This window comes from Canis aureus, chromosome 7, assembly GCF_053574225.1.
Source record: "Canis aureus isolate CA01 chromosome 7, VMU_Caureus_v.1.0, whole genome shotgun sequence".
Lineage (NCBI taxonomy): Eukaryota > Metazoa > Chordata > Mammalia > Carnivora > Canidae > Canis > Canis aureus.
This window is the reverse complement of record NC_135617.1, coordinates 10876716-10889069: the sequence shown is the minus strand read 5'-3', so window position 1 is coordinate 10889069 and position 12354 is coordinate 10876716. Positions and strand designations below refer to the sequence as shown.

Below are 12354 nucleotides of genomic sequence, written 5' to 3'. Positions count from 1 at the left end.
GATTTTTTTTTTTGGTGTTGACTTGTATCAGTTCTTTATATATTGTGGATACTAACCCTTTATTGGATATGTCATTTGCAAATATCTTCTTCCTTTCAGTAGGTTGCCTTATAGTTTTGTTGATTGTTTGCTGTGTAGAAGATTTTTATTTTGATGTAGTTCCAATAGTTTATTTTTGCTTTTGTTCCCTTGTCTGAAGAGACATATCTAGAAAAATGTTGCTAGAGTCGATATCAGAGATATTATTCCAGTGTTCTATTCTAGGAGTTTTATGGTTTCAGATCTCACATTTAGATCCTTAATCAAGTTTTAGTTTATTTTCATGTATGGTGTAAGAAGGTGGTCCAGTTTCATTCTTCTGTATGTAGCTGTCCCATTTTCTCAACACTATTTGTTGAAGAAACTTTTTCCCATAGCATATTCTTGCCTCCTTTGTCAAAGATCTAACCATTATTTAATTTAATTTAAATTTTATTTTATTTTATTTTCAAGTTTTTATTTGAATTTCAGTTAACTTACAGTGTGATATTAGTTTCAGGTATAGAATTGAGTCATCACTTGCATACAACACCCAGTGCTCGGGGATCCCTGGGTGGCGCAGTGGTTTGGCACCTGCCTTTGGCCCAGGGGGCGATCCTGGAAACCCGGGATCGAATCCCACATCGGGCTCCCGGTGCATGGAGCCTGCTTCTCCCTCTGCCTGTGTCTCTGCCTCTCTCTCTCTCTCTGTGACTATCATAAATAAATAAATAAAAATTAAAAAAAAAAAAAAACACACCCAGTGCTCATCACAACAAATGGCCTCCTTAATAACCATCACCCATTTAGCCCATTCCCCTGCTCATCTCTATTTTTAAAGAATGGTGTCTTATTTAAGAAATCTTTGCCCGTGTCAAGGTCACAAAACATTTGTTCTATATTTTCCCTTGACATTTTATAATTTAGGTCATTGAGCCATTATAAGTTAGTTTTTTTGTGTATAATATCAGGCATAGGTTATGGTTCATTTTTTTTAAAGTTTGTTTAAAGCATTATCCATTTTCCTTTGACTAGCTTTTGCACCTTTACAAAGTATCAGTTGAATACAGCTGTATGGGTCAATTTCTGGAATCTTTAGTCCATTCCATTGTTCTCTATGTCTATCCTTTGATACATTTAACCTGCCTTCATTGATGTGGCTTCATACTTAATTTTGAAATTGTATACTGTTAATACTCTGATTTAGTATTTCTTTTCTAAACTAAAATAGTAATCTAAATCATTTGCTTCTCCACATATATTTTAGCATCAGCTTGTCAAAACTCAGAGAAATTCTACATTGGAATTATATTGAATCTGTAGATCAGTGTGGGGTTAAGTTGACCTGTTAATAGAACTAAGTACTCCATGCATAAATATAATATGTCTATTTATTTGAGACACATCTTTGAAGAGCTATATGAGAAATGATACAGCTTCTTAAGGCTTAGGAATTCAGGATGTCTTCCTATAGAGAATGGAAGACATTAATAATAGGACTTTAATGATATAATACATGTTTGCTTTTAGAGACATAATGGAGGATTTATAAAATATTAACTATAAAAGTAACATTTTCATTGAATTTATATTGACAGTAGTTAAATCTTATAGATTTAAAGTAATGCCACTTTACTACTTAAATTTTAAATAAGAAATTTCTTAAGGCAAAAGTAGAATACATCTGCTGTAAACATTTTTGAAAACTCAAAAATCACAATAAAAAAATCTTAATTTTATCCCTTAAATGTAAGTGTCGACTTTGTTCTCCCTGTCCATTCATATTTAAGTTAACTTGGTGATATAGTGATTTTGTTTTTTACATTACATGCAAAATAATACTCTCCAATATAATTTTCTATAAAATGCAAGTTTGATGATTATAGAATATTCATTATGTGGATATATAATAATTTATCTTAACTATCCCCAATATTTTTCTAAATATTTTATTTATTTATTCATGAGAGACACAGAGAAAGAGAAAGAGAGAGGCAGAGACACGGGCTTCACGCAGGGAGCCCAATGAGGGACTCGATCCCAGGTCTCCAGGATGACACCCTGGGCCTAAAGCAGATGCTCAACCACTGAGCCACCCAGGTGTCCCATTAACTATCCCCAATTATTGGGCATTTAGGGTGTTTCCAGTTTTACATTATAAATATCATAGTGTTTAACAATTGGTAATTAAATATCCATATACATTTTTAATTGTTTTTTTCAGGATAATTCCTAGAAATTAATCAAAAGTTATAAATATTTCAGTAATCTTGTCAAATTTCCCTCCAGAGAAAACTATGTTGATATATTCTCCCAGCAGGTATGTCAAGAACTGCCATTTTCCCATTTCAACACACCATCAGTAATGCTAGTTATTACAATTTCTTAAATGTCTTTTTTTGTAAAAGGGATATTTTATTGTGTAAATTTGTATTGTTTTGATTACTAGAGCTATCTGGAATTTGGCTGGAAACATTAAAACCAACAGTAATAAAGTAATGCCACTGATTTCAACCTGTTATCTAATGCCATGGCTCCTAATGTTATATCATACTACTTTCATTTGTCATGTATGTGTACCTATTAAAACCTGGTCTTAATTATAATGTTTTTATGTTCATATCCTGCATATGGAATTATAATAATGAAATATTATTATTAAAAGCAATCTTAACAAACTCTTAAATTACATATTTATGGTATTCAGAAATATAAAAGGGATTATATTTTCTATTTCTGGAGAGAGTTTTCCTAAACAAGGAAAATTTAATTTGAATGGAAAGATCTTAAACTGTACCTACAAATGCATAACACTTTAAAACAGTATTGGTATATTGAGAGTAATAAAATATTCATTAAAACATACTACATGCAGAACTATGGAGTACGTTCTGATGCAATATAATTAGTTCATAAAACATACATTATGTCTGCTTCCCTACATTGAGCATTACAAAAGAGTTTCATTGGTTTTGGCAGTAGCTTGATTTATCATTAATAATATAATCTGACACAACCCAAAACATGGATCATTGGGCATGATTTTATAGAAAGCATCTAAATAGACTATGCAATGATATTGGAAAGAAAAACAAAACCATGATTCTACTCAGCCATGGTACTGCACCGTTATAGAGCAATTTCTCCTTGGATTGCACACCTGCTTTCTGGCCCATTAAGTCCTGCTGTCTTTACAAGGAACTGAGGTTGTAATGTCTTTCCCAAATGCATATTTTTATGGGACCATGCATAACAAGTACACATGAATGTACATGTGGCCAACCTCATTTTTAATATGTTCAATCTGACTGGAACAGGAAAATAGTCACCTTAGAAGATAAATCTCTTAATTGCTTAAACCTCTGCAGCAGTCATTTCCTGACAAGCATTGCAAGAATCCCCTGTAGCTGTGGGGAATTATTATTCTGTTCACTTATACATTCCTAGAAACATGATCTGATATCATTTTTCATAAAAAGTGGTATTTAGGAATAATAATGTGCACATCAGATCTGATTTTATTTTTATGCACATCAAAATTCCACTGCGCCAAACCCCTGCAGTCACCTATCATTACTGTAATTCTGGTTGGCTATTTCTCCCCTTTCACTGATGTGCACAGACCACTTCTCAATGATATTTTCATGGTTTGCAGAACATATCAAGAGTTAGCTGAGAAATCATTTCAACAGCAGACTTCCATTGGGAATGTCAATGAGCTAAAGGCATTTTGGACACACTATCTGAATTCCTGCACTTTATTTTATTTGCAGAATTAAAAACATTTGAAGTAAAAAGCAATGATCTGTACCTGATAGAACAATAATCTTTCATCAGAGATCTATATATATTGAAAAGGCAAAGCTTCTGCTTTGAGGAGATTATAAAATTGGGTTCTAGGGCCCCATGAAATACAATCTGGAAACCAAATGTGCACATTTCTTTACCTTCAAATTTTTTTATACAGAATTTTAGAAGTTATCATTTACTGCACTTCCTTTACACTCCATACACTATTTTTTTTTTTTTTTACTATCTTGACACATTAAGTCAGCTGAAATTAAACGTTAAATAAAATTGTCTTGGTGGACTACTTAAGGTCAAAATGTCAACTCATTTTCCCCCACATAAATACAGTAACTTATAATTATATTAGCAATTATTAAATTACAATATTTCTTTTTTATCAATAATTTTTTTTATTGGTGTTCAATTTGCCAACATACAGAATAACACCCAGTGCTCATCCCGTCAAGTGCCCCCCTCAGTGCCCGCCACCCAGTCACCCCCACCCCCTGCCCTCCTCCCCCTCCACCACCCCTAGTTCGTTTCCCAGAGTTAGGAGTCTTCCATGTTCTGTCTCCCTTTCTGATATTTCCCACTCATTTTTTCTCCCTTCCCCTCTATTCCCTTTCACTATTATTTATATTCCCCAAATGAATGAGACCATATAATGTTTGTCCTTCTCCGATTGACTTATTTCACTCAGCATAATACCCTCCAGTTCCATCCACGAAATGACAATATTTCTTAAAGTAGCAATATACAAAGCTATTTAACTTCTCTCAGTATTTAGGAAATATCAGAAAAGATAAAATGTAAATTAGAAGCCTATTCTTCAAATTCCTAGGAGAAGATGTTATTTAAAGAAAAGGAATAAGTGGCAACTTCAGCTTCTGATTTTGAAAGAGAACAACTTTTTAAAATATCAGGATTTTTAGTTTTTGTTTAATGATGTTAATTTTAAAGAAATAACCTTAGAGACATCTCAGGAAAGAGAGATGTCACAATCATCAGAAAATAATCTGAACATCATTTCTTTTTAGTATTGCTATGTATTTTATTCAATTTATTCCTTTTCTTGTGTTTTCTAACAATATATTATCTCCATATTTTGTCAAATTGAGGTTGTTATTATGAAGAGGTAAGAAAAAAAGCATGAAAGCTCTTTTTGAGGACAGAGTCAAAGTACTAAAGGGAAAATCAACCAGAGAAAGAAACCATCTGTTCTGTCCCTTACAAAAATGTAAAAATGGGTTTTCTTTTGCAAAGAAAACATTAAAAAACCAGTTCTTAGGAAATCTAAGGTCCAACTTCAATAATTACAATAATATTTTATTTACATCTTAGGATTGTTATTTCAGTGTAGTAATTGACTTAAATATACTAAGTTCATATCCCTTCATTACGACTGGCATGTATAAAAGATAATTGAGGGAAGTTCTGAATGATTTGAACAGGAATTATCTTCATAGCTCAACAAAAGCAAAATGAGCAACAAGAACAATCAATGTCTAAAGCTCGTATCACATAAGCCTTATGGGTTTTTAAATTATATAATTATTTGGCCAGTGGCCATTCACAGAAAAAAATTTCAAATTGTATCAAAATGCTTTTTGATTTAAGTTCGGGGGAGTATCTCACTGTACATACTATCTTGGTTATGCCCCTGTGTTACAGCATCAAGTTTTCTGAAAATTGCTTAATTATATGTTGTTTCAAACTACTTGAAAAGTGAAAATTCTAACCATTTAATTTCCTGATCCAGTAGATGCCAAAACACTCATTACTTTCTTTAACTAAATGAATCAAATATATTATGCTTTTGCAAACCAATCATTCTCAACTCTAATTCTGTAATGTTCACAGATAGTCATCTGAAATTCTCAAAGAATTGATTTCACTGTAATGTATTTAAAATAAAACATATACCACTTCTACAGGAAATAGGAGTCTGTAATTATTTGAATGTTATTCAGGAGGCAAAGGGGGTTGCTAAAAATGGTTGCAAAAAGATTGTATATTTACTTTATTTAATCTTTCTGACAGTCCTGTGAAATAGACAATAATAATATCCTGTGCATTTTCTTAATGAGGTACTTAAGATACAGAGAAGTTAAATAATTTACTCAATATTCCACAGTCCTGATTAGAAATTTTAGCATTTTGATTTGCACATCTGTGCCACTGGTGAGGAATAATGGGTATAGGTAACTGCACGTAGTGAAGAAATGAAAATAATTCCAGACTGAGTGACATAAAAACACTTCATTGCTTCAAGAATAATTCTGCTATCCATGTATTTTCTACTTCATGTCAAATATATTGACTGAAAAACTAAACAAGTAGCTGATCATCACAGGCTGATAGGTACTCACATTCTCCTTTCATTCAGAGGAGATCTCAAGTTCTCTGGTCCAGGAAGCAGGGTAATGATGAAGGATACAGGAGTCAGTAGGACACCAATCCAGGACCTGAGGCTTACCAGTTGTGTCAAACTGGCTTGCTTTTAAGTTTTCCTAGTGATAATTCCCTCTTCCTAAAGTGAAAATAATAATCAGATGCAGAGTGTAGATGTGAGAATTGCAAGAAATAGATGAATCACATTTCCAGTTAAGAATAAATTTAATTCTGCATCTCTAAACAGAGTTGCAAAAATTTAAGATCACATGGAAGAGATCTCTATATAGTTTCATCTAGTTTTTATCACATATATCAATTACTGCTACCATTTGAAAAAAAAAAAAAACAAAAACACATTGGGCAAACTAATGAAGGTGTTTTCCAATGTGATATCCATAGTTTATGGTTGTGTACTGTAAGCTTGTAAAAATTTAAAGAAATCACTATTAATTGGTGAGATATTAGAAAAATAATAGAAATCTGATTTTTTTTATTTTTCTTTTGATTTAAAGAGTAGCCCAGGTTCTTGACTATTCATCATACTGTTGACAATAGTCTTTCAAGTTAAAATTGTAGTGAATGTCATTTGTTAGGAAAATGGAATATGGCTCTGCTATAGTAGGGCCATGGGAAAACCAGTTCCTGATTATCATAAACTTATGATGTACATGGTCAACCACAACTTTAATCAATTATGTCCCAGTTTCTGTAATAAAAATATATTATATATTTGTACATTCATTATGTGAAGTCTATATTTAAAATTTCTCAGAAAAAGTGATTATTTCATTTCCACCTTAAATTATTAAAATTTGAAATAGTTATAGTCAAATGTCATCTTAAAAATAAACTACATCAAATATTACATTCTCAAAGAGGCAAAACTATGGAGACAATAAAAAGATGGTTATTGGGGCTAAGGGAAAAGGATGAATAGATGAAGTACTTTAAGGTACTAAAGAAGTAAAAAAAAGTAAAAAAAAAAAAGATTTTTAAGGCAGTAAAACTACTTTGTATGATACTATAATGAGTTACATGTCATCATACATTTGTCCAAACCACAGAATATACAACACCAAGAATTACCTTTAATGTAAACAATGGACTTTGGGTGGTTATGATGTGTCAATATAGGTTCATCAATTGTGACAAACATCCACTCTAATAGAAAGCTGTGCATGTATAGGGGCAAGGGGGATATGGGAACCCTGTGTATTTTCTGCTTAATTCTGCTGTGAATCTAAAACTGCTCTAAAAAAATAAAGCCTATTTCAAAAAAAAATTAAGATAATCAGAAATGTTATTGTATTTTTTAATGTGGGAACCTAGCTCTTTGTATTAGGTGTATTTATATTAAATAATTTGTATTTATATTTAATGTGCCTGAAATTTTAATTAAAATATAAATGGCCAAGGGTGCCTGGGTGGCATAGTCAGTTGAATGACTGACTATTCTTGATTTTAGCTCAGGTCAGAATCTCAGGTTTCTGGGGTCAAGCACCATGTTGGGCTCTGTCCTTAGCATGGAGTCTGCTTGACATTCTCTCTCTCTCTCCTCTGCCCCTCCTGCTTATTCTCTCTCTCTCTCTAAAATAAATAAATGAGTCTTTTAAAAAGTATATAAATGGCTAATGAACATCTAAATAAACTCATTCATTAGTCATCTGGGAAATGAAAGGTAATTTACAATGAGATATGTCTAAATATTAAGATGAAAAATAAATGGGTAATAAACTTTGGCATGAATGACCCCTAGCCCAAAGGTGTAAATTATTGTGACCATAACATTATTTTAATAGCCAAAATAATGAGAACCCCAATGTTCATCAAAGGTATATATCTTCACATAATAGAAACTATATAGCAATGAGAGTAAACTAACTTCAACTATGCAAGAGTATGAATACCCATACATAACTTAAGCAAAAGAGGCCAGATTCCAAAAAGAAATCAGACTGTATCATTCCATACTTATTATAAGCAAAAACAAACAAAACACCTAACATACAAAGTTAAAAAAGTCAAGCTAGAAGTTTTCGTTGGTGGGAATAGTGAATGGAAGGACCATGAACTGAAGCTTGGGTTTCAGGTAATGCTGTTTTGATTTCTGTGATGCTACATGATGGTGCACAATTTCTTGAGGTAAATATTTATGGCATATCTATTTTCCCACATTAGCTGAATATGACAAAGAAGTAGGAGCACAGGAGCAAACCCGAAGTCCATTTCAAAGGGAAAATAATGGTATATTGTAATAATTATTCTTGTATTTCTATAGGTTACAGTATTAAACATGAAATAACAGTTGTTACATGAACACTTTCCAAAGTTCCCAATTTGATAAAAAATTATAAGAAACTAGTGATGGTCATAATGGAGACTTTCTTTTGCTGAGATACCAAAAGATCTAAATACAAAATACTAGTCTCAATATTATTTTTCTCCACCAAATATTTTCACACGTATTTATAATAAAGTGTTTTAAGAATTTTTAAGGGGAGCTAAAAAGAAAAAAGATGGCCTTCAAGAAAATTTGACTTCTTAACTGAAGGACTATATAACAATGAGTATTATAAACTAAGTAGTTTTCTTTACACTAAGTTGTCAGTTTTAACTTGTCTTGTACTTTTGGAGCTGTGTCAATTTTCTATGGTCATTACTTAATTATCCAACAGGTTGTTAATTTCATATGTAATATATATGCCCCTCAAACTATTAGTAGGTGTCTTAAACTGGTTCCCCAGAAACAGATGCTGAAGAGAAGATTTATGAAAATATTATTTATTAGGAAAAGTTCCCAGAAAAAATCAGTAGGATAGTGAGGAAGTGGGACCAAGGAGAAATGTAGCTAGACAAGCCTAAGATATCAAGCCAAGTCCCACAGTGTCTAACTGTGGCTCAATCTGGCAGGAAGCTCTGGAGACACTATAGGAAGCACCTCATAGTAGCCTGGATCAAAGGCAGAGAGCTGGAGTATTTAAATACCCAGGTCTAAAACCTTTGGCTAAAAGCTGGCTTCAAAGGGCATATCTTTTTTAAACATTTCTGGCTCCCCATGTGCACAGGCAAAGCAATGGCAGCCTGAGGCAGTTCTCTAACAAAGATTCACAGATGCTGGCTTGGGAGTGAAATCCCAACATGAGCAGGTGTGCACTGTAAAGGGATTTGAGGGGATTCGGACAGAGCACCAACGGCATCTGTTACAGTGGGTTTGCTTTCTTTTAAAATCAAAGACGAAACAGAATGACTGTTCACTTAGTTAAATGTCCCTTCATAAAACTTTTTTTTTTAAATCATGAGGATGAATTCATATACTCATTCATTAAGTGTTTTAGGCATGTCCTGAGACATATGGAAAAAATATAGAAAAAGAAATAAAAAGCATTAATAAAGCATTGCTCTCTTTCCTTCAGATTAAAATGTAGCAGGTGAGAAAAGAATAAATTGCAGAAATACAGGAAAAGTACACTACAAGGTGCCGTGGAAGGAAGAGAGAGCATGGTTGGCTTCATAGAGGAAGCAACTTATGATGGTGTTGATCCAGTGTTGGGAATTTCCATGTGAATACAGGATAAAGATAATCCATTGAGAGCCCTGGCAAGACAGTAGTAGAAGTGATTGTATGTATACTTCAAACTGGCAGAGGATAGCTGATAGACTAACAGACAAGGCTAACATATTAGAAATTTCTGGAATAGAAAAAGAGAAATTTCTCTAAGACATTTTAAAAGACTACCATAAGAACAGAGGCATGGGATAGCAGTTAGAATATCAAAGCAATGACTATAGGAATTTAAGAATTGAGAGGTTGTTCTCATGTCTCCAGGCTGCTATAATAGAATACCATAGACTAAGTAGTTTATAAACACCAGCAATTAGTTTCTTGTGATTCTGGAGACTGAGAAGTCTAAAGTCAAGGCACTGGAAGACTTGGTACCTGGTGAGAGCCTATTTCTTGGCTCATATATAGCTGTCCTTACGTGGCAAAAGAGCACATGGGGTTTCCTTTATAAGGGATCCATCCTCATGACTTAATCAACTTCCAAAGATCACGTCTCCAAATACCATTACATTGCAGATTAGGTTTAAATATATAAGGGGAGGAGGGGGGTGGCCACAAATATTTAGTCTGTAGCAAAGGTAGAAAAGTTCAAAAAATAGTGAAACTATCTGATTATATGTTGTAAATTGAATTTGGATGTGAAAGTAATCCAAATGAAATCAAGGAACTGCCGTAAAACTTCTGAGTAATTTGAGTCAAAGATTTGAATGAGTTGTGTGTGTCCTCAATGATGTGAAGAATACCTAGAAGTTAGTAAAGAAAGAAAAAGAAGGCTAAAGAATGGTACAACTATCAAAAGATAAATTTAAAAAATACCCTGATAAAACTGAAAATGGAGGGGCACCTAAGTGGTACAGTAGGTTAAGCATCAGACTCTTGGTTTGGGCTGGAGTCATGATCTCAGGGTCATGAGACTGAGCCCCCATAACAGGCTACTTGGATTATCTCTCCCTCTGTTCCTTTCCCTCATGTTCTCTCTCTCTAAAATAAATAAATAAATCTTTAAAAAAAAACAGAAAATGGAAAAACGCATGCCAAAACTTATGAGATACAGCAAAAACACTTCACAGCAATAAATACCTACATCAAAAAACAAAAACAGGAGTATCTGGGTGGCTCAGCCAGTTAAGTGTCAGACTCTTGATTTTAGCTAAAGTCATGATCTGAGAATTGTGAGATTGAGCCCCACAGTAGGTTCTGTGCTGGATGTGGAGTCTGCTTAAGGTCCTCTCTCTCATGAGATGAACATTGAGTGTTAGACTATATGTTGGCAAATTAAATTTAAATATTTTTTTAAAATAAAAATGTATAATAATAATAAAAAAGATCTCTTTCCCTCTCCCTCTACCCCTCCCCCCAAGTGCACACATGCACACATGTGCTCTCTCTCTCACTTTCTAACAAACAAAACAAACAAAACACAAATTTTTAACAACCTAATTTTACAATTCATGGAAGTAGAAAGAGAACAAGGCCCAAAGTTAGCAAAGGAAGAAAATAACAACCAAGAGTGGAAATAAATGACATAGAGACTAAAAAGACAATAGAAAAGATCAAAGAAACCAGGAGCAGGGAACATACAAAGAAGAAAAGACAATCTCTTTAATAAATGTCACTGGGAAAACTGGACAGCTACATGCAAAAGAATGAAACTGGACCACTAACTTACACCATACAAAAAAATAACTCAAAATGGATCGAAGACTTGAATATAACACCTGAAATTATAAAATTAAAAAAAAAACATAGGTTGTAAGCTCATCTTGGTGAACTTTTTGGATTTGATACCAAAAGCAAAGGCTACAAAAGCAAAAATAAAGCAAGGGAGACTACAAACAAAATCTTCTGAACAGCCAAAGAAACCATTAACAAAATGAAAAGTCAACCTGCCAAATGGTAGACAATATTTGTAAATTATGTACTTGGTATGGTGTTAATATCCAAAATATATAAAGAACTTATACAACTTAATAGAAAAAAACAATGTAATTTAGAAATGGGCAGAAGATTTAAATACACATTTTCCCAAAGAAGACATATAGATGGCCAACAGGTACATTAAAAGATGCCCAATCAGTCTCACTAATCATCAGGGAAATGCAAATCAAACCACAATGAGATATCATCTATACCTGTTAAATGACGATTATAAAAAAGTAACTAGTTTTGATTAGTATGTTGAAAAAAGGGAACACTTATGCAGTGGTGATGGGAATGTAAGTTGATCCAGTAATTATGGAAGTCCCTAAAATAATTAAAAATAGAACTATCATATGATCCAGCCATTCTGCTTCTGGGTATTTATCCACAGAAAATGAAAACACTAACTTGAAAAGATATATGCACCACTATGTTCACTGCAGCATTATTTACAATAGTGAAGATAGGAAACAACCTAAGTGTCTATTAAAGGATGAATGAATATAGAAAATGTGCTATGAGGGATCCCTGGGTAGCTCAGTGGTTCAGCGCCTGCCTTTGGCCCAGGGTGTGATCCTGGAGTCTCGGAATCGAGTCCCATGTCAGGCTCCCAGCATGGAGGCTGCTTCTCCCTTTGCCTGTGTCTCTGCCCCTCTCTCTCTATGTCTATC

At 33.3% G+C, this 12354-nt stretch overlaps 1 long non-coding RNA gene across 2 annotated transcripts in view; it reads right to left on the bottom strand.

The window, feature by feature from the left end:
• LOC144317066 (uncharacterized) overlaps window positions 1-12354 on the bottom strand; it is a 571155-nt gene that overhangs the window by 100667 nt on the left and 458134 nt on the right. Inside the window, exon 8 of one of the 2 annotated variants that reach the window (XR_013382935.1) lies at window positions 6177-6337. The exons of the other annotated variant lie outside the window; for it this stretch is intronic. This is a non-coding gene — a long non-coding RNA (uncharacterized LOC144317066). The remainder of the gene's footprint in view (window positions 1-6176; window positions 6338-12354) is intronic. 2 annotated transcript variants of the gene reach the window in all.